The sequence below is a fragment of the Jaculus jaculus genome, chromosome 5 (genome assembly GCF_020740685.1).
Source record: "Jaculus jaculus isolate mJacJac1 chromosome 5, mJacJac1.mat.Y.cur, whole genome shotgun sequence".
Taxonomy (NCBI): domain Eukaryota; kingdom Metazoa; phylum Chordata; class Mammalia; order Rodentia; family Dipodidae; genus Jaculus; species Jaculus jaculus.
In genome coordinates, this window is record NC_059106.1 from 8,131,748 (window position 1) to 8,153,660 (window position 21,913).

The following is a 21,913-nucleotide window of genomic DNA, read 5'->3' on the forward strand; positions in this document are numbered from 1 at the left end:
ACTAACACCCTGAGCCCCCAGGGACCACACGTAGGTCCACTTCTTCACATTACACACCCATCACAGGTCAGCTGGATACCATCCCTTGGAGGAATTGGCTCCCTCTGAATCCAGTTCTCCGGCAGTTGTTAGCAGTCATCATGGACACAGGAATGAGGTGTGTAGAGAAATGTTCTGAACAAAAGTGCCCCCCCACCAGGGGCTCAGAGATAGCAGATGTCCTGCAGCAGGGTCCCACTGAGGCACAGGAAGAAGTCTGATTCCCAGCCCTGGATCTCCACCCTCCCAGCAAGAGCAGCAGGTTCCGGGGGAGAAGCCTGCCAACTCCCTGTGGTTACTGTCCGGGGCTAGGGTAAGTCAGCTGGAAGCGCCTGCATTGCAGCGTGTGATGAGGGGCACTTGCTTCTGTGGGCTCACCAAACCCATGGTTCAAATCTGACCCTGAGCAAAACCAGGCAGCCACAAATTGAAATGCATTCCTAACACACATCCCCAGGACCCTTCGAGATGTTGAGGTCACCCCAGAACAAAGAAAGTATGAGAAACTGTCACAGACCAGAGGAGGCTAGACAGAGATGATCTCAGAATGGGCTGGGGACCAGGCTATGAGGCGGATATAGAGGAGCTAATGAAGTCCAACCCCACATGGACCTGGTGGTAGTGATGTGACCAGGCTGTTCTTCACGGTGGCCGCGGGGCCTGGTGCGGTAAGGAAGCAACGTAAGCCGGTGAGAGTTGTGGAAGCTGTGTACTCTCCTTGCCCTTTATTGTAAAGTCTTCTAAAGTGAGATGCTTATTTAAGTTAAACAGCAAAAGGAACATGGTCTTCCCTCTCACAGAATGGTCCCAAGAACCTGAACCACTTGCTCATAGCAAATTCTGTCATTCAACTTCACAAGATGATCAACCAAATCAAGTCTGTATTTCACATGTAAATAGATTGGAGACAGGAGGTACCAAACCCAAACTGCAGTGGGCCTTGGGGACTTGAACCTGGGTCCTTTGGCTTTACAGGCAAGTGCCTTAACCACTAAGCCATCTCTCCAGGCCTCTTTTATTTATTTAATTTAATTTATTTATTTGAGAGAGAGAGGGAGAGAATGGGCATGCGAGGGCCACCAGCCATTGCAAATGAACTCCAGATGCATGTGCCACCTTGTGCATCTGGCTTACGTGGGTCCTAGAGAATCAAACCAGGATCCTTTGGCTTTGCAGGCAAATGCCTTAACTGCTAAGCTGTCTCTCCAGCCCCCTCTTTTGATTCTTGCTCAGCTGTTTGCCACTCTCCTTCCCACACCCCTTCCTGATGACAGGCTGCACCTTAGAGTGACTCACTGGCCACTCCTGCCTTCAAAAAATGAGCAGCTGGACTCAGAGCCCCTCTTTGCAAGGCGGTGCGTACAGTGGCTGGCCCGGTGTGGTGGGCCGTAGGGAGACTACGTTCCGTCACCTGTCATCAGGATCCTGGTGCTCCGGTGTCTTCCGCTGCTCCTCCTGACCAGCATTCCTGTTCCATGAAGGAAGCTGCAAGCTGGCTTCTCTGCTGCGACGACGCACTGACTTGGTATAAAGTGAGTAGAACCTCGGGGAACAGCAACAAGTTCTGGAGGGAATGTCCTCCCTCAGGCCTCCTTGGGACCTTGACACAGCGGGGTGGGGGGGGTGGGAGTTGCTTCCTAAGCTGTCCCCAGTGCTCCCCGTCGTGTGGACCCTGCTCCTCCCGTGAACACCGCCTGAGAGCCACCCCGTCACTAATCCAGCACCCCCTCCTCAGCAAAGGCTTTTCTAGCATCCGTGGGGTCCCTTGGCAGGGGGTGGGGGACCACGACGGTGTGCAGCGGTCAGGCACAGGGCGTGCGGGACTCAAGGGTGACTGGAAGGCACATTGACAGCCTGGCAAGTCTCAGACATCTCATTTCTTTTCGTTGCTCGTTTGATTTTGTTTCTAAAAACATTGGCTTATGAAATTCAATTTGCAGTTCTCCTTTCCTAGATTAGAAGTTAATGAATTTCATTGCTATTTGATCTGGCTACAGGCTATTTCATTAGCTAAATACAACTTTCATTAGTTTTAGTGGCCTCGTGATCATGCCGATGTGGTCTCTGCATGAGCAAGCGCGATCTGTTTCCCCAGGCTCAGTTCGGGCTGTTTCTCCAGGGAGGCCCCATGGCCCCATCAGGTTCATGAAGAAAGCGGCGCTCTGATTGGCCCGTGTCATCGTCATTCACTAAGCTGTTCTAGGTGAACAGGGAGGCTGCCTTGTGGGGAGGCTTTGCCTTGCCTCCAGCCAGGGCTCTCTGGAGGCTTATGGAAACCAGGCTGACAAGCTTCAGACAAAATGCAGACACCTGGAGAATCCAGCAGGCTGCAGTAACCTGACAAATCAGGTATCTTGCCATGTGTTTTGCAAAAGGCAAGAATCTTAGATCCATTACATGACTGTGTTTGAAATACCAATCACTGGGAGCTCCTGCTCGTGGCTTTTAAGAAAACTGGAACAAATGGTTGTTCTAAGTGGCATTTGAATTGAATGATGAAACCCAATTTGATCTACTGCTTTACAGTTTTAAAACATTCAGCCATGGATAAGCGTCCCAAATACAATGTTGAGTGAAAGGATCCAGGCCACGAAGATCCATCCATACTATGCTATTCTACTTGCATTCTAGTTATCAAAATAAACAATGGGTACCCCTGGTATGCGTGGAAGGAAGCGAGGTGGGGCAGGGAGGGGCAGGAGGGGAGCGGGGTGCCGCATGCTGCTTTGGGCTCTGGGTCTGCTGACTTTTTTAATTTTTTTTTGTTGTTCATTTTTAATTTATTTATTTGAGAGCGACAGACACAGAGAGAAAGACAGATAGAGGGAGAGAGAGAGAATGGGCGCGCCAGGGCTTCCAGCCTCTGCAAACGAACTCCAGACGCATGCGCCCCCTTGTGCATCTGGCTAACGTGGGACCTGGGGAACCGAGCCTCGAACCGGGGTCCATAGGCTTCACAGGCAAGTGCTTAACCGCTAAGCCATCTCTCCAGCCCTGGGTCTGCTGACTTTGAATGGAATCACGGCAAGTCAGATTTGTTTTTGTAGAAATAATTTTTTTGGCATCTTCAGTATAAAAGTTAAGCAAACGAAAGGGATATGCATATATGTTCATGTAAATCATTTCATTGCTTTCTCTAATGAAATGGACGATGGCAATCTGTGCAGGTGTGTGTGAGGACAACCCCAGCGGGCTCTATGGGTCTTGTCTCCTGAGAAACAGGTGTTCTGTCCCAAGCACCCTGCACCTGTCACCCACTGGTGGGCCGCTCACTGCTATGTGCCAGCAAAAGCCAGGCAGGTGAAAGGAGGTGGGAGCTCTCTTGACAGAGTCTGGTAAGAAAATAAATGTTCCTCGCTCCCTTTAACAAGGACTGGGGGTGAGGGGTAAAGTGTGTACTCTCACAGTGAAGGGAACCTGTGGCTGCCCTGTTCTGCGCATTTAAAAAAAATAATTTACTTATTTTATTTACTTGAGAGAAAGAGGCAGATAGAGAGGAAGATTGGGCACACCAAGGCCTTTGGCCACTGCAAACAAACTCCAGATGCGTGCACCACCTTGAGCATCTGGCTTATGTGGGTCCCGGGCAATCGAACCAGGGTTCATGGGTTTTGCGGGCAAGCACCTTAACTGCTAAGCCATCTCTCCAGGCCCTGTTCGGCTCTTGTATGTTCCTCTCTACCTGCACCAGGATCTTGTCATAGCTGAAGGTGTTCGTGGGCATGTGTGGAGGAAGACCCAGAAAAGCACTCTGTCTGGAGAGTGCTTCCATCCTGGGGGGATAGGGTGGACCCTGTTCTCTCTGGGGCTGACTCTGAGAGTCTTGGACCCCACATTGCAGCTAATAAATACGTGCCAGTAGACACCCCTGTGACTTCCACGTGACAATGACCCTACTTCTCCTCTCAAGGTGTATTAAGTACCTCTCTTGTTGCAGAGATACAATACCTGACCAAAGCGACTGAAAGGAGGAAGGGCTTATTTTGGCTCATAGGTTGAGTGTCCTGACAGCCATGTCAGGGACATTATGGCCGGGACAGCATGACAGCAAGAACATGAGACACTGGTCACACTGCACTGCAGGTCCGGAAGCAGAGAGAGATGAATGTTGTCATTTAGCTTGCTTCTTCCTTTCACTTGGTTGGAGGACCTCAGCCCAGGGGATGGTACCACTCACCCATGTTCAAGATTCCACCTCAGTGAAACCTTTCTGGAAACATCCTTGTGAACAAACCTCAAGGTCTGTTTCTAGGGTGATTCTAAGTCCAGTCAAGTTGACAATGAAGATTAATAATGATACCCACTTGAGGTTGTTACCATTCAGCATCCACCAACCCAGAGAGAGGAATATCACCTTATCTGCCCTGAAGACAAGTGGGTGGGGTGTCCCTGTTTGTTCTTTCATCCATTGTGAGGACGGGGGTGGCCTCTCTGGAATGTGGTTGGGATTTTGACTCACACTTCTGCAAATCTCCACTTAACACAGAGGTAGGAACTCTGTCCTCAGCCCAGAATCCCACTAAGGTGACTGAAATAAACAGATGAAGATCAGAAACCCACCAGGCAAAGAGGATCATGGGAGCAAGCAGAAGACATTAACCTTCAGCAAAGCTTTGGAGGACAACAGGTCTCTGCTGGGTGGAGGATCAGAGAGGGCATGTGAACCAGAAGTGAGCTGAGCCCACTTCGGAGTCAGAAGGTGGTAAAAGCAGGAGGGCTAATGGAGGTGTGGGACAGGGTGACAGATGCAAAGGCCAAGGCTGAGGCACTGATGGGATCTGTGGTTTTCTGTAACCCTCTTCTCACTCACCTTTCCTGTTTGGCTTTTAAAAAAAATTTAAAGTTTTTAAAAACATTTTATTTGGGATGGAGAGATGGCTTAGTGGTTAAGCACTTGCCTGTGAACACTAAGGACCCCGGTTCGAGGCTTGATTCCCCAGGACCCACATTAGCCAGATGCACAAGGGGGCACACGCATCTGGAGTTCATTTGCAGTGGCTGGAGGCCCTGGCGTGCCCATTCTCTCTTTCTTTCTCTCTCTCTCTCTCTTTCCCTCTTTCTCTGTCTGTCACTCTCAAATAAATAAATAAAAATAAACAAAAAAATTAAAAAGCATTTTATTTATTTGAGAGAAAAAAAAAGAGAGGCAGATAGAAAGAGAATGGACACGCCAGGGTCTCTAGCTATTGCAAACAAACTCCAGATGCATGTGCCACCTGGTACATCTGGTTTACGTGGGTCCTGGGGAATTGAACCTGGGTCCTTAGGCTTTGCAGGCAAACACCTTAACCACTAAGCCATCTGTCCAGCCCCCCCCTTTTTTTTTGAGGTAGGGTCTCACTCTAGCTCAGGATAACCTGGAACTCACTCTGTAGTACCAGGCTGGCCTCAAACTTACAGCAATCTTCCCACCTCAGCCTCCTGAGTGCTGGAATTATAGGCATGCATGCCTGGCTTTAAAATATTTTTATTTGTTTACTTGAGAGACAGAGAAAGAGAATGAGATTGAGTATGGGTGTACCAGGGCTTCCTGGCACTGCAAACAAACTCCAGATGCATGTGCCACTTTGTGCATCTCCTTTATGTGGGTACTAGGGAATTGAACCCAGGCCATTAGGCTTTGCAAGCAAACACCTTTAACTGCTGAGCCATCTCTCCAGCCCTAAAGAGATTTACTTATTTAGAGAATGGGCACAACACTAGGGCATCTTGATGATGCAAACAAACTCCAGATGCATGCACCACTTTGTGCATCTGGCTTTATGTGAGTACTGGGGGATTGAACCTGGGCTGGCAGACTTTGCAAGCAAGTAGCTTTAACCGCTGAGTAATCTCTCCAGCCCCCCAAATTCAAAATATAGTAGAAATAAAAAATAAAATGTTTTTGATTGTTTCAGAACAGGGGTGCTGTGAGCCACCCAAGCCCAAGGGGACAAAGACCACATACCACTGCCCTGCAGACATAGTCACTCAGTCTCTTGATGCTGGGCCTCAGAGAGTTGGAAGGGCGAGGGAGCACTGCACCAACCCCAGGTGTTTCTTTCTGGGCTCTGCAGGGTCTGCCTTCTTGAGCATCCGGATGGCTGGCAGAATTCGGGTTCTTGGGAATGCTGAGTCACAGCCCTTGTTTCCTTGCCGGCTGTCAGCTGTCCCAGGTGTGTGGTCACCATAGATTATCTAGGTCTTCAGAATTTGAGTTTGATGTGAACTCTGAGATTAACAAGCTTCTTGACCTTGGGCAAGCTAGGTGCTCCTCTCATCTTTCCCTTCCTACCCCCATCGTAGGGTCTAGCTGGCATGTTAAGGTTCTCGGAAGATCACTGGAGGCTTTCTCCAGGCTACTTTCCTCAACTTCTGCTTTACTGGGGGTCTAAAGATTTTATTTATTTGTTTATTTATATTTATTTGAGAGAGATAGAGAGAGAATGGGGCTCGCCAGGGTCTTCAGCTGCTGCAAACGAATTCCAGACACATGTGCCACCTTGTGAATCTGACTTACAAGGGTCCTGGGTAATCAAACCTAGGTCTTTAGGCTTTACAGGCAAGCTCCTTAACTGCTAAGCCATTTCTCCAGCCCTGGTTGGGTGGAGGGGTGTAAAGATTATTTTGTTGTTGTTTTTCAAAGTAGGGTCTCACTCTAGCCCAGGCTGACCTGGAATTCACTATGTAGTCTCAGGGTGGCCTGGAACTCATGGTGATCCTTCTACCTCTGCCTCCCAAGTGCTGGGATTAAAGGTGTATACCATCATACCCAGCAGTGTAAAGATTTTAATATAAGTCCTATGTGCTATAGAAACATTTAGTGCTTCTCCATGCCAAGGGGTTCTGACTTGGCAAGGCTGGGGCATGGTCCTGTGTTTGCCCTCCACAAGCCACATTGGAGAGCCTAGTGCTTTATCCTAGGGTCTTGCTGCCAACCATTGGGCCCCGTGCCACCTTCTAAAAATGATTACTTGATAAAATTGTGTGTTCCAAGAAACTTTATCCCTGCCCTTGGATGGAGTCCAATGAGGAGCTGAGTCCCTAGGTAGATGACTAACTCTAAAGGGCAAATGAACGTGACACCAAAAGTTCAGGGAAACAAAAGCTGAGTGATAAAGATGACGCACGCCATAGTCCCAGCACTCCCGAGGCAGGGGTAGAAGGACGGCTGTGAGTTCGAGTGCTGCCTGAGACTACCGAGTGACTTCCAGGACAGCCTAGGCTAGAGTGAGACCCTACCTCGGAAAACCAAACCAAACAAAACAAAACAAAAAAAGGAAGAAACAGATAAAGGACAGGGCGTGAGTGGGAAGGATGCAAGGCTTTTCTGTGTGCATGGGCAGGTCAGGTGCATGTGGAGCCATTGAGACACCAGGTCATCAGAAAGTGACCCAGACATGCGGCCGTGAGCATCTGCGGCCCAACCTGGGTGTCCCGGGAAGAGGCCAGATGGGAAGGAGGTGGAAGTGGTCCAGCACAGTGGGGTACAGGCAGTGTTGAGCTCCCTGGGACCTGGCCACTCATCTCTGGGTGCAGAATCTCCTCTCAGGATCTCAAGGCAACTTTCTGAGGGGGGCCAGGCAGAGGAGAGTGGGGCCCATCAGATGGCTGGCTGTCTTAAGAGGCTGTTTGTAGAATGAAATGACAATAATTACAGAAAAATATTACAGAGACAAGTTACAAAAGGGAGCTTGTTTCCACAGAAAGCTTGAATTCTCTCCTACGCAGGCGACCTGGTCAAGGGAGCAGCCTCCCTCTTTAATGTCAGCTCTCTCGGGAGGCCCAGGCGGGGGCCCAGGCAGCAGAGATTCCCACTATGGACACAATCCCAGAATTCCTTCAAATAGAGGATCGTGTTCATGTAGGCACTCTATGTGTAGGCTGTGGGGGTGGGTGGGCGTGCTGTGTTAGTGCTTGACGTGTGAGTGCGTGTGCAATGGGAATGAGGTGTGAGTGTGAGGTGTGAGTGTGTGTGCAATGGGAATGAGGTGTGTGAGGTGTGAGTGTGTGCAATGGGAATGAGGTGTGAGTGTATGTGCAATGGGAATGAGGTGTGAATGCGTGTGACTGTGTGCTCTGGGCATGATGTTTGAGTGTGTATGTGTACGGGCAAGGGGTGCACATAAGAGAGATCTAATTGGGTGGGATGGATAAACTAAATCCCAGGATCTGAGCAGGTAGGGCAAGTTGAGATAGGGGTGGCGTCCTAAGGCCCCTCCCTTTAAGGGCTGCCCTGATGCTGCCTAATTAATCTAATGCCTCTTCTGATAACCCCCACCTGTGGTAAGTGACTGTATGGTGTGTGAATGGGGGGGTGCCCTGTGTGTGCTCTGTGTGTGTGTGTTCCGAGCACGGTGTGTGTGTGGTCTCTGCTATTACTCCAAGAGCTCATGAGGAGTCAGTACACATTGGACTCTGTCCTCAGGGGGTGATGAGTCACACAAGGCCAGATCCTATCCTGTGAGAGCCCTAAGTGCCCTGTGCCTTAGGGATCAGGTGACTCCCTCATCCTGTCCTAAGATGAGGGTGGAAAAGGAGAGGGAAGAATTCCATTGCCTCTTCTCCTTTTTTTTTTAAAAGATTTATTTTTATTTATTATTAGAGACAGAGAGAGGGAGAGAGAGAATGGGCATGCTAGGGCCTCTAGCCATTGCAAGCGAACTCCAGACGCATGTGCCACCATGTGCATCTGGCTTACGTGAGACCTGGAGAATCCAACCTGGGTCGTTAGGCTTTGCAGGCATGCGCCGTCACCCCTAAGCCATCTCTCCAGCCCACCTCCTCTCCTTTTGACCCCAGTGGAGAAGGGACTAGGAAGCCATGTAGCCGGATATGGGCGTCTACGAGTGCCTGGGCCAGGCGTAACAGATACACTTGTCACAGCTAACTATTGGCTCACCCACACCTTCACTCTCCTGGCCTTTGGGCTTCAGAGATAGCTCAGAACTGTGCAAATGGCTTTGAGGTCCATGTGTGTCCTTGAGGCCCCACACGTGGCCTTGGAGCCCTCAAGTCCTTCCACACACTGCACTATGGTGAGACCCCCGGGGTCAGCCTCAAACAGGGCTCCTGTCCACCCCCTATGCCTCAGGCCTGAGCAGAGTTCACTCACCTGAAGCCTTGCTAGGACTTGAGGGATTCTCCCAAGGCCCCCAGGCCATAGGACACTTTCCCCCTCGTCCTTAACTATCCCTGAAGGGACCTGCATCCAGCTGGCTTCCCCTCACACCTGTCCTGGTCTTTCTCAGGTTCACATCTCTCCCTCAGTCCCTCCTGAGCCTCTGCTCTCCATCAGAGACTCAGCCCATTTCGTTTTCATCGAATAGAATCAAGAGGTGTCTCCAGTGTCATGGGCTAGTGGGGGTGGGGCTGGGGCAAGCCTTTCCTGGTGTCTCTGTGGGTGGCATCCTGCCTGGCCCTATACTTGGGTGTGAATGCTGCACTCTCCCTCTAAAGCCCTCCTGTCCTTGTGCCCTGACCCCAAGGGCTCCAGGAGGTGAGGCTCACTGACTGCCTACTTGCCGAGTGCAGAGATGTCCTGGCACCTTTAGCTTTGGACCAAATGTGGGACAGTACAATCCGGGCTTGCCTCCCTCTTCAGCCTCCTGGGTGCTTCAGGGCCCAACCTCCCTCAGGCCTGGCTTCTCGCCTCACTCACCCCCCCCCACACACAGGAAGTGTAATTCTTTAATGTGAAACACAGGAAAGCTAAACAGAGCCTCAGTACTTGACTGAGCAGAGCAATTTCAGCGTTGGGTTTTTCTCATCTCTAATCTGCATAATTGGACCATCTATTATGGCGTTTCCCTGGAGGAAAGACAGCTTCAGCTCTCCACTGCTGCAAATGGCGTCTCCCCACCCCCGGCAGAGGCAGGAATTCCATCTGTGGCTGAAGATCCTGGGTTGAGCCTTATGAAATTCTCATTTTGTAGGCCAGAAATGGTCAAACCGCAATGACTTCATGACACTCAACACAAAAATATGCACAATATCTAGATAATGAATTAATTCACACTATGATTGAGGATTAATTTAATTTCTATGACTGAACAGAAAATTTTAGCGATAAAGCTAGTTATTCTTTATTGTTGTTGAAATAGGTCACAAGGATAGAAAACATGCCATTACTTAGGAAGATGACCCATTGAAGGCGTCTGCTTATATTCACCCCTAGGACCCCAGTTTTAGAAAACCGTCTGGGCCGAGGGGTCGGAGCTGAAGCTTGTTGTCAGTTGGCATCTGTGGACTCCTCACAGTCCCCTGCCTAGCCCCTCCCATAGCATTCTGAGCACTTTACAAGGATTGAAGCAGATTCAACACTGGCAGATTCAGCCAACTATGGATGGAAAGTTCTCAAAGAAAAAAGAAAAAAAAAGCTTTGTATAGACCTTTTCCTCATCATTATTCCCTAAAGAGTACAGAGTAGCAGCTGTTCTCAAGCACTGCCTGGGAGTCAGGTGGAGGTGATTTCTGGCATGGGGGAGGGTGGACGTATGTTGTAAGCAAACACTGTCGTTTTATACAAGGCTGTGAGCATCCCTACATCTTAGTATCCACAGGCAAGGCAGGGGCTCCTAGAGCAAAGCTCCTGAATGCAGAGGGGTGGCTGTGGCCCTGAGGAAAGCAGCAAGGGCTCAAGGGGCCATGCTGGGTGGACCGTGTCCTTTGGCTGTGGCAAAAGCACGAATGTCCCCGGGCTGACGCTTCCGAGATCCATGCGAACAGGTCTCCACTCGCCCTGGGTCACTCTCTCGAAGATGAAGGGTGTAACACTCCGGATGTCAAATGGCAAGGCACCTTGAGGACCTGCATGGGACTGAAACACAGTCAGTCGAGGGTCTGCATCAGACTGGGCTGGCCCGAGACCAGGATGGCGTGGGGGAGCGGCCTCAAGTGGCTTTCTTGGGCATTCAGACTTCATTCTAGAAGCAATAAAAGGTCACCAGCATTTCTAGTGACATTTGAGTTTTGGTGCCCATGTTGGATGTGATTAATATAGGGAAAGCTGTGGAGAAGTCCTTCCTTGGAAGTGATAGGTTGGGGAGGAGAACATGGGGGAGTTCTTTCAATGGAGCCCACTTAACTAAGGTATAGGTTCAAGATAAGGCAAGACCAAGGAGTCCAGCTTTTGGTTCCACAGCTGAGCAGAAGACGAGACGCAGGAGCAGCTTGTCCCCACAGACATCCACGCTCCTGAGGAGACTTGGACATCTGCTTCTGCGGCCTCTTTCCATGTGCCCCCCACCGAACACCCCGCCAAAGCCCCTGCCCGCGACCTGCTTTGGGGCTGTGCCTCGCTTGGCACTTGTGCTGAGGCCTTCCAAAGAAATTTATCAGCACTTCCCCATGGGCATTGTATCAGATGCCCTTGGTTTGCAGACCTCCAGCTCCTGCCCAGCTCTATTCTGCCCTTCCTCATGTCCTACTTTGGCTTCCAAAATCCTACCTAGGGGCACTACTTGTTCAGATTAATAAGCATATTAATAGGCATGGGAGGAGAGAAGAAAATTGTATTTGACATGTTGGGTTCAAAGTGTATGTGGAACATCTATGTGGTTCTGCTGGGCAGGTGGGAGAGAGTTTGGAGGAGGGCAGGGTGTATGCCAAGAGGCCAAACAGCATATAGGAATGACCAACATTGCCCAGAAACACTGTGGATGGGAAATGAAAAGGTGAACCCTAAAATTTGACCACTAGCACACCAGCATGAGTAGTGAGAGAGGGAGATGGAGAAAGACCCCAAGGAGAGAGATGGCGCCTGATGGAGGAACCAGGATGAAGAATGAATGCTTGTACAGAATGGCTGCAAAGATTTTTTTTTCATTTTTGGTTGTTTGAGGTAGGATCTTGCTCTATCTCAGAGCTGACTGAAATTTACTTTGGAGTCTCAAGGTGGCCTTGAACTCACAGCGCTCTTCCTACCTCTGCCTCCCAAGTACTGGGAACATAGGCTTGCACCACTACGCCCAGCCACAGAATTAGTTTTACTTAAGACATTAAAACATCGCAACACATGAGCCGGTGTGGCGGCACAGACAATGCCATTGGTCAGTAAGTTTCCATCTCTGCCCATAACCTTCTCATCCAGCAGTGGAGATGGTTTAAACAGGCCACAGAAGTCATTATGGTGTCCACAGGAGCTCAGACCCAAATGCATCGAGTGGACAGGGCAGGGTGTTGTGACAAGAACAGACAGGAGCAATGGTGGGTGATGCTCAGGTGAAATGATTAGCAGTCCAGGAGGATGCAGCCATAGAAGCTGTGACTGTGTGACACAGGACAGGAGAGTGGTGTTTTTTATAGAACAGACCTCCAGGATTCATAGTCAAAAAGCAAGGTTTTGGGGGCTGGAGAGATGGCTTAGCGGTTAAGACGTTTGCTTGCAATGCCAAAGGATCGTGGTTTGACGCTCCAGGGCCCACGTTAGCCAGATGCACAAGGGGGCGCATGTGTCTGGAGTTCATTTGCAGTGGCTGGAGGCCCTGACACACCCGTTCTCTCTCTCCCTCTTACTCTCTCTCAAGTAAATAAATCATATATACATACATATATATATATATATATATATATATATATATATATATATATATATATATATATATATTAAGGTTTTGGCCAATGTGTGTCTCTGTGCCAACAGCAGAGAGGAGCAAGTAAGAGTGCTATGTTTCCTGCCAAGGCCAGCTATCTGGGATAAAGGTGTGTATGTTGGAAGGGTCTCAGAGGCATCTTCTCCACTTCTGTCCGTCTCTGGTGGCCTCCGTCTGTCCTTGGCCACACCACTCCAGGCTCCTCCTCTGATGGTTCCGTCTTTCTCTTCCACCATGGTGGCTTCTTTTCACAGACGGCAGTTAGAGTCATCTGGATGATCCCAGTAATCCCTGTCTTAAAGTTCTCGATTCAGCCACCTTTACAAAGTCCCTTCTCCATATAAGGCAGCACTATGGGGACGAGGGTCAGGACCTAGGCAGCCTCGGGCAGGGACGTAGTCAGCAGGGTTAGGGTTAGATTTTCCCTCCTGAAAGCCGAGAGCCACCGTGGAACCAGCATCATGTCTGAGACGCAGCTCAAGATGGAGTGCCTTGAGGTCAGTTGTCCTTCCTGAGCCCTAGATTTTCCCTCCTGAAAGCCGAGAGCCACCGTGGAACCAGCATCATGTCTGAGACGCAGCTCAAGATGGAGTGCCTTGAGGTCAGTTGTCCTTCCTGAGCCCCTGTACAGCGTCATCTGACCCTTGTCTGTCACAGTAATTGAGTGAAGTTTGTTTCCTTTCAGTATTATCAGTTTGGAGATTAACAAGAGGGTCTCAGGGCAGCTACCTGCTCCCAAATGTCCATTGTGTCACATGTCTGGAATTGCACAGGGGCTGATAAGAGCGGCTGGGCAGCTGGGCGTCGTGCGTGGTGCACACCTTTAGTCCCAGCACTTGGGAGTCAGAGGTAGGAGGATTGCTGTGAGTTCGAGGCCACCCTGAGACTACATAGTTAATTCCAGGTCAGCCTGAGCTAGAGTGAGACCCTACCTCAAAACATCTCAAGACAGACAGATCTGAGGTACCAAGGACAGAAGCCCAACTACACAGACTGAAAGGGACAGGAAATTCTACCTCATTGTAATTATCTACAAGTTACTGAGACAGTCAAAGGTGATGATGCCTCTGTGTGTGTGTGTGTGTGTGTGTGTGTGTGCGCGCGCGCGTGCGCACGCTAGCTAGCATGGGGCAGGCTTTGGAATACAGGAAAAGGAGCCAGAAAATGGCTTCCTTCTGACCACCTTTGGAGGTATTCTGCCCAGACCTCTTTGTCTTTGTCCCACAAGCAGAGGCCATTGAGGAGGCAGATCAAAGGTATTCATTAAAAATACTTTTGGGGGACTGGAGAGATGGCTTAGTGGTTAAGCGCTTGCCTGTGAAGCCTAAGGACCCTGGTTTGAGTCTTGATTCCCCAGGATCCACGTTAGCCAGATGCACAAGGGGGCGCACGCGTCTGGAGTTCATTTGCAGTGGCTGGAGGCCCTGGCACGCCCATTCTCTCCCTCTTTCTCTCTCTCTCTCTCTCTCTCTGCCTCTTTGTCTGTCACTTTCAAATAAATAATAAATAAACAAAAAAAATTAATTAAAAAAACTTTTGGAACCGGGTGTGGTGGGGCACACCTTTAATCCCAGCTATCAGGCGGCAGAGGTAGGGGGATGTTCATGAGTTAGAGGCCACCCGAGACTACATAGTGAATTCCATCCAGGTCAGCCTTAGCTAGAGTGAGACTCTACCTTGAAAAACCAAACCAACCAAACAAACAGAAATACTTTTGGGAACCAGGCATGATGGTGCATGCTTTTAGCCCTAGCACTCAGGTGGAAAAGATAGGAGAATCTCCATGAGTTCAAGGCCAGCCTGAGACTGTACAGTGAATTCCAGATTAAGCTGGACTAGCATAAGACCTTACCTTAAAACCAAAAAACAAATAAACCACAACAACAAAAAACTATGGGGCGTGGGAGATGGCTCAGATGTTAAAGGCAGGTACTTGCAAAGGCAGCCTGCCTGGGTTCAATTTCCCAGTACCCATGTCAAGCCAGATGCACAAAGTAGTGGATGTATCTGGAGTCGATTTGCAGTGGCAGGAGGCCCTGGTACCCCCCCCCACACACACACAGGCACACACACACACACACACACACACACACACACACTCTCTCTCTCTCTCTGTCTCTCTCAAATAAATAAATACATTTTTACTTTAATTTTAATTATTTATTTATGAGAGAGAACTATTGAAAACAAACTCCAGATGCATGCACTACCCTGTGAATCTGGCTTTATTTTTATTTTATTTTATTTTATTTACTTATTAGCAAGCAGAGAGAAGATAGGCAGAAAGAATGGCATGCTAGGGCCTCCAACTGCTGCAAACAAACTCCAGATGCATGTGCTCCTTTGTGCATCTAGTTTTATGTGGGTACTAGGGAATCAAACCTGGGTCCTTTGGCTTTGCAGGCAAGTGCCCTAACCACTAAGTTATCTCTCCAGCCCTGCATCTGGCTATATGTGAGTACTAGAAACTGGTTAAGGCTCTGCAGGCAAATGCCTCAACTGCTGAGCCATCTCTCCAGCAATATATATATATACATATATATATATATTTGTTTGTTTGTTTGTTTGTTTTTGAGGTAGGGTTTCACTCTAGCTCAGGCTGACCTGGAATTCACTATGTAGTCTCAGGGTGGCCTCGAACTCATGGTGATCCTCCTACCTCTGCCTCCCGAGTGCTGGGATTAAAGGCGTGTGCCACCACGCCTGGCCCCCATGTATATATATATATTTGAGACACAGTATCGCTTTAGCCTAGGCTGACCTGTAATTTGTTAGCTTCATGGTGATCTTGCATTCATGGTGATTCTCCTACCCCTGCCTCCCGAGTGCTAGCATTAAAGGCTTGTTCCACCACACCTGGCTCCTAAATAAATATTTTTAAAAACCACTTTGACAGCTAGGCTGTAACTCAAAAGGTAGAGAGCATTTGCCTAGCATGCATTAAAACCCTGAGTTTGATCCTCCTACTGCAAAATATTTTGAAGTCCTTTGAAAGCTTGAGCCACAAAACGTTCCCTAGGATATGATCAGTGTGCTTACAGATAGGTGAACACCCGAGCTGGATAGACTGGAGCGCAGCGGTTGGCCACAAAGTGGGACACGGGATGGCCTGTGTGAGCCTCCTTGTCCGTGTTCAGGTGGCCTGGATTCGCCAAGTCTCCCGGAGGCTCTGCTCAGCCAGGGCCAAGGGCAGGTCTCCTCCTTTACTGCAACCTAAGGGAGGGGCGTAACCCTAGCATCTGTGCCACCTGCTGCTATTGCTGCTGGCGGTGCTGGAAGCCTGGGGTCAGGAGGGCTGTCAGGCACCAGGACCACTGATGATTAAAGCCTAGAGCAGTAAACATCTAACCCCACTTCCTGGAGCCTTACTGCTGGCTTCTAAAGCCTGAAGCAAAAGCCCACAGTTCTGAGAGCTTGGCAATGTAAACCCCTGGGTCTGCCAGTCCAGCCCCTAGGCCCTGGGTACTCAAGGACAAGGGATCACCGTGACTGGAAGAGCTTTTCTTTGCCTACTCATTATTCCCATGTGGGTAGAGCAGAAGCACCCCAGACAGCTGATTGGTAACAGCAGGAGCCTGAGACGCTGAGTCAGCGGTCACCAGGCAGTGCTCACATACAGCACAAGCCTCTGACTCAAGGACCCCCCCCACTAGTGGATGGCCTGCTATGAAGCAGTCCAGTGAATGAGGGGATGCCAGTGGACTCAGCCTACACCCCAGTGCAGGCCCAAAAGGCAAGACATCTTTAACCTTTATTTAACATCTGAAAGGGTCTCAGCTCTTAGCTAGGTGGTTAAAGAATGACTTAGTTTTCCTTTTGATTTTGGTATGACAAGGTCTTCCTACATAGCTCTGGCTATCCTTACAGTCCTCCTGCCTCAGCCTCCTAAGTGCTGTGATTATAGTGTTTGCCACCATACCTTGCAATTTTCTTCTTAAAATTTTTAAAAAATTTATTAGAGAGAGAGAGAGAGAGGAGAGCATGGGCATACCATAGCCTCTAGCCACTGCGAACAAACTCCAGATGCATGCACCACCATGTACGTCTGGCTTATGTGGGTTCTGGGGAATCAAACCTGGGTCCTTAGGCTTCACAGGCAAGCACCTTAACTGTTAAGTCATTTCTCCAGCCTCCCTTGCAGTTTTCTTTAAAGGAGAAATATATTAGAGGTGGGTAATGAATTCCAAGATTCTATTTTTCTGTAGCTATGTTTTCTCTTTAAATAACATTTGGCCATACAAAAGCCAAAGATACAACTCCTGTGGTTAATGATGGCGGCAGGCAGTCCTTAAGTAGGTGGAGGGCGCCCCGGCTTCACACTGTGTCCACACCTCCAGCTCTGGCCCGTTGCCTTCTGGGCTGGCTTTGTTTTCTTGGAACCTATCAAGGCATGCACTGAGTGGCAAGTTCCTGTCTGAGAATCAGCCAACTTCTTCTGCAAAAGGCTGCATTTTGTTTCTTTATGTTTATTTATTTATTGATCTTTTGGGGCTGGGCATCACACCCCTGGCTTTGCGCACGTTAAGCACACATTGTACTAATGAGCCATACGCACACAGCTTGAAGGCGTAAAAACATTTTTAGCTGATGGGTTGTATGAGAAAAAGGTGGGTAGATCTGGCTAGTGGACATAATTTTCCAACCCTTGATCTATTTTGTCACACTGTGAGGATGTGTGCACCCCAGGGTGATGGCGTTGCTGCAGGTCACGTGCACTCAGGTCCATGACAGAGAGATGCGCCTCAGCCTCCCAGGCAGGTTTGGATTCTTCTTGTAAGTCTCTTTAAATTTTTTTAATTTAATTTTGTTTTTTTACAGACAAGGTTTCCCTCTAGTTCAGGCTCACCTGGAATTCACTATGTAATCTCAGGGTGGCCTTGAACTCATGGCAATCCTACCTCTGCCCTCTGAGTGCTGGGATTAAAGACATGCACCACCACACCCAGCTTCTTTTTATTTTTTAAAATTTATTTATTAATGAGTAAGAGATAAAGAAAGAAAAAGAGGCGGATAGAAAGAGAATGAGTGTACCACAGTACATGGGTACTGAGGAGTAGAACCCTGGTCCTTAGGTTTTGCAGGCAAGTGCCTTAATTGCTGAGCAATCTTTCCATTCTGTAAGTCCCTTTCTTATTCTCTTTTTCTTTTTAAAAAATTCTTGCTATAAACAAACTCCAGGCACATGCAGCACTCTGTGCATGTGGCTTTATGTGGGTACTGGGGAATTAAACTCAGGCATGTAGTCTTGTAAGCAGGAGCCTTTAGCCAGTGAGCCATCTCTCTAGTCACTTATTCTGTTTCTTAAAAAATGTTTTTTTAATTAGAGAGAAAGAGAGAGTAAGTAGGCACACCAGGGCCTCCTGGCAGCGAAAAAGAACTTGAGACACCTGTGCCATGTTGCACTTCTGGTTTTACATGGGTACTGGGGAATTGAACCCTGATCAGCAGGCTTTGGCAAGCAAGCCCCTTTAACCACTGAACCATCTCTCCAGCCTGCCCCTTATTTCTTATTCTTTGATTTTCTTCCTCTTCCCTTTTGCCTCCCTTCCTTTTCGCTTTAATATTTCAGACTTGTGCTAACTCTCTGGACTTTTCCTTTTGGCCTGTCTTCCTGGTGGGCATCCAGCTGGGTTAATTTCCAGGGACAATGACTTGAGGGAGTTTTGTCTTTGCCTCTGTGTTCCCAGCTGTCCTGAACATTGCTATCCCTCACACCAGTAATCTCTACTTTCTACAAAAATCTCTCTAGGGCTGGAGAGATGGTTTAGTGGTTAGGGTGCTTGCCTGAGAAGCCTCAGGACCCATGTTCGACTCTCCAGATCCCATATAAGCCAGACACACGAAGGTGAGGCAAGCACAAGGTCACACATGCCCACTAGGTGGTACAAGCATCTGGAGTTTGATTGCAGTGTGGCTGAGGCCCTGGTGTGCCAATTCTCTCTCCCCTTCTCTTAAGAAAAAAAAAAAAAAAAAAAGAAAGGTCTCTGTATAACGCTCCCATTTTATTTTTAGACCATCCAGCTATGTCCTTTTGAATCTGAAGATCTGGGGAGGGGGCTTCAAGGTTGAAGGCATGGAAGAAAATGATGTTAGATCCAGGACCTAATAAAGTTCCTTGAATGGTATTTCAAATGAATTGATCTAGTTACGTCACAAGAGGACAGAGTGGGGCATGTCCAGTCATGAAGATGCTCACAATCTTGAGACAAGAACCAACAGTTTGGGGAAAGAAAGAATTCAAGGATTTTATTGAGCTTCCAGCCTGGCACCTTTGTCATCCGTGACATAGCCGTGGCCCTCACACACCATACAGGAAAATTTCTGATTTAATCTGACAAAGGATCTAACAGGTTTATCCCACCTGGGAGTTCTTCTCATCCTCCAGATGTGTTTTGTTTGTGTATAGTAGTGACATCCAGTCTGCTGATGCAAAGCAATCCCTGGATTTTGGAGAACAAAGAGGCTGTTGTGCACTCCTGTGTCATAGCCACCAACCTCCGGAGTGCCCAGTGGATGCCAGGGCAGCTGTCCCCCAGGGTCAGAGTGAGTGACCTGCTGGCCACTTTTCACGTAGGGCTTTGAGCCTCTGGCTTTGGAGTGAAGAAAACATGGCTCTTCTGGTCTTCCCGCCTCAACCCCCCAAATGCTGGGACGACAGTGTGTGCCCCTGTGCCCTTCTGCAAAGTCCTGGGTGACCAAGTGTTTGTCCTGCCTGCTCGTCTGTCCGCGTCCGTGCTGCTGCTGCTCTGTGAGCAGCGAGGCACCTGCCCGCCCTGGGCGTCCTCCTGTACCTGGGCTCTGAGGGCTGCGATCCAGGGTGAAGGGCAGGAGGAGGATGGGGCGGTGGTGAGTGTGGGGTGCCTGTCTTGTGTGCTACCTCAACCTCCTGCTCTGCCCTGGCTCTCCAGGACAGCTAGTGCGGGGCTACCGTGCCATGTAGTGGCCCATGCGTCCCTCTCTCCTTACCATCTTACCCTAGGTCTCCCACTGCCTCTGTCTCAGGTGACCACAGCCCACAGCCGGTGACTTTCCTGGCCTTACGTGACCCCTTTTATCCCACAAGGAGTCCCACTGTCCCCTCTTTTCTTTGCTGTCCCACCAGGCCATGGGCCTCCTCAACAGCTGCAGGGGACATCCTGGGACTCAGGATCGTCTCCTCTCAGCTTCTCTTCCAGTAAAGGACAGGAAGAAGCCTGCTTGGCACCGTGGGTTATTGGAAAGTGGTGACAGGGTCAGGTCTCCACATCCCTTGGGACTCATTCATGCATTTTCCTGGAACATGCAGGCAGGAGGCTTTCCCTGAAACAATAAGATAATTTACGGAACTGGCCTGGACCCTCTGTCTTAATCGGCTTTTTCATGACGCTATCTTTCCATTACAAGAGTTCCAGAGGCTCTTTCCTTGTTTAGTTTGTTTCCTTGGCTGACTGCTTCTTTCTCACCCTTCCTTTTTAAAAAATTTATTTTTTTTTTATTAACAACTTCCATAATTATAAAAAGTACCCCATGGTAATACCTTCCCTCCCCCCACTTACCCCTTTGAAACTCCACTCTCCATCATATCCCCTCCCCATCTCAATCAGTCTCTCTTTTGCTTTTGATGTCTTGATCTTTTCCTCCTCTTAATGATGGTCTTATGCAGGCAGTGTAAGGCACTGTGAGGCCATGGATATCCAGGCCATTTTGTGTCTGGAGGGAGCATGTTGTATGGAGTCCAGCCCTTCCTTTGGCTTTGGTTTACATTCTTTCTGCCACATCTTCCTCATTAGACCCTGACCCTTGGAAGGTGTGATACAGATATTGCTGTACAGAGCACTGCGGTTATTTCTTTCCATCACCATGATACCTTCTGAGTCGTCCCAAGGGCACTGCCATCTGAAAAGAGAAGATTCTCTACCAAAAGTGAGAGTAGCATTAATATAAGGGTATGAACATTAACAGAAGTGCTTACTGGGCAGTTTGATAAGCATAGTATATACATTTGGCCAGACAACAGCAGGCGTTATACCCCTAAGGCTCATGACTACCCCTGTTTTAAGTTTTCAGTATCAGGGATGTATTCCCTTCCCATAGAGCATGCCTCCAGTCCAATTGGAGGGCAGTTGGTTTCCCCCATAACGGACGTGCCACTATTGCACCCATTGGCTCATTTGGCCTGGCTGGCCAATTATAAGGCTTGCAGTGTCCATTGATGAGTATCTTCACTGATGATTTCTCTTTCTCCCATTGAACTGCATGCAGAATGGCTTCTTCCAGCTTTCTATCAGCTGGTCTACATGGAGGAAGTTATCAGCTCAGTCCCAACAAGATTTCTCAGTGGCCTTGCAGCCCAAGTATATGGAGTCTTCAGCAATAAGGTCTTACCATCTATTCCTGGTGGGAAACCAAGTGCATCAGCAATGGCCTGTAATGTTTTGGGGGCATCAGGGATCTCCCTGGCCAACAACTCACTGGAAGATATCCCATCCCTGGCACTGAAAATTTTCTAGCAACAATCTACAGCTCCTGAGTGTTCCATTGTCCAAAAAAGTACGATTACATATGTTTTATTTATATCCTCTTAGCTTTTGATTAGCTGTCCCTCCACCTTTCTTTTACTCAATCTCTTCCCCAGACCTCATTTTGGGCCTTTTCACCCCCATTAATCTATTCTTCTACTTACATATATACAATACCATCCTATTAAGTACTCCCTCCCTTCCTTTCTCTTTTCTTTAAATCTCTTTTCTAGCTTACTGGCCTCTGCTACTGAGTTTTTTTCCTTCTCACACAGAAGCCCAGTCATCTGTAGCTAGGATCCACATATGAGAGAGAACATGTGACGCTTGGCTTTCTGGGCCTGGGTTACCTCACTTAGTATAATCCTTTCCAGATCCATCCATTTTCCTGCAAATTTCATAACTTCACTTTTCTTTACCACTGAGTAGAACTTCATTGTAGAAACGTCACTCTTCCTTTTGATGATTGACTTAGCAGCATCACAAGGTCTATAATGAAATCAGCAAAGCCTGTACCACTGCTGAAGTTCTAAACTCAGGATCAACAAATGTATCGTTGCCCACGGTTGGGTGTGTGATTGACGTCAGGGCCCAATCACACCTGAGGGTTTTTGTTTTTGGTTTTTCAAAGTAGGGTCTCATTCTAGCCCAGGCTGACCTGGAATACACTATGTAGTCTCAGGGTGGCTTCGAACTTACAATGATCCTCCTACCTCTGCCTCCCGAGTGCTGGGATTAAAGGCATGCACCACCACACTGGCTACACCTGAGATTTTGCTGAAGTCATGCCCCTACCCCTGATAC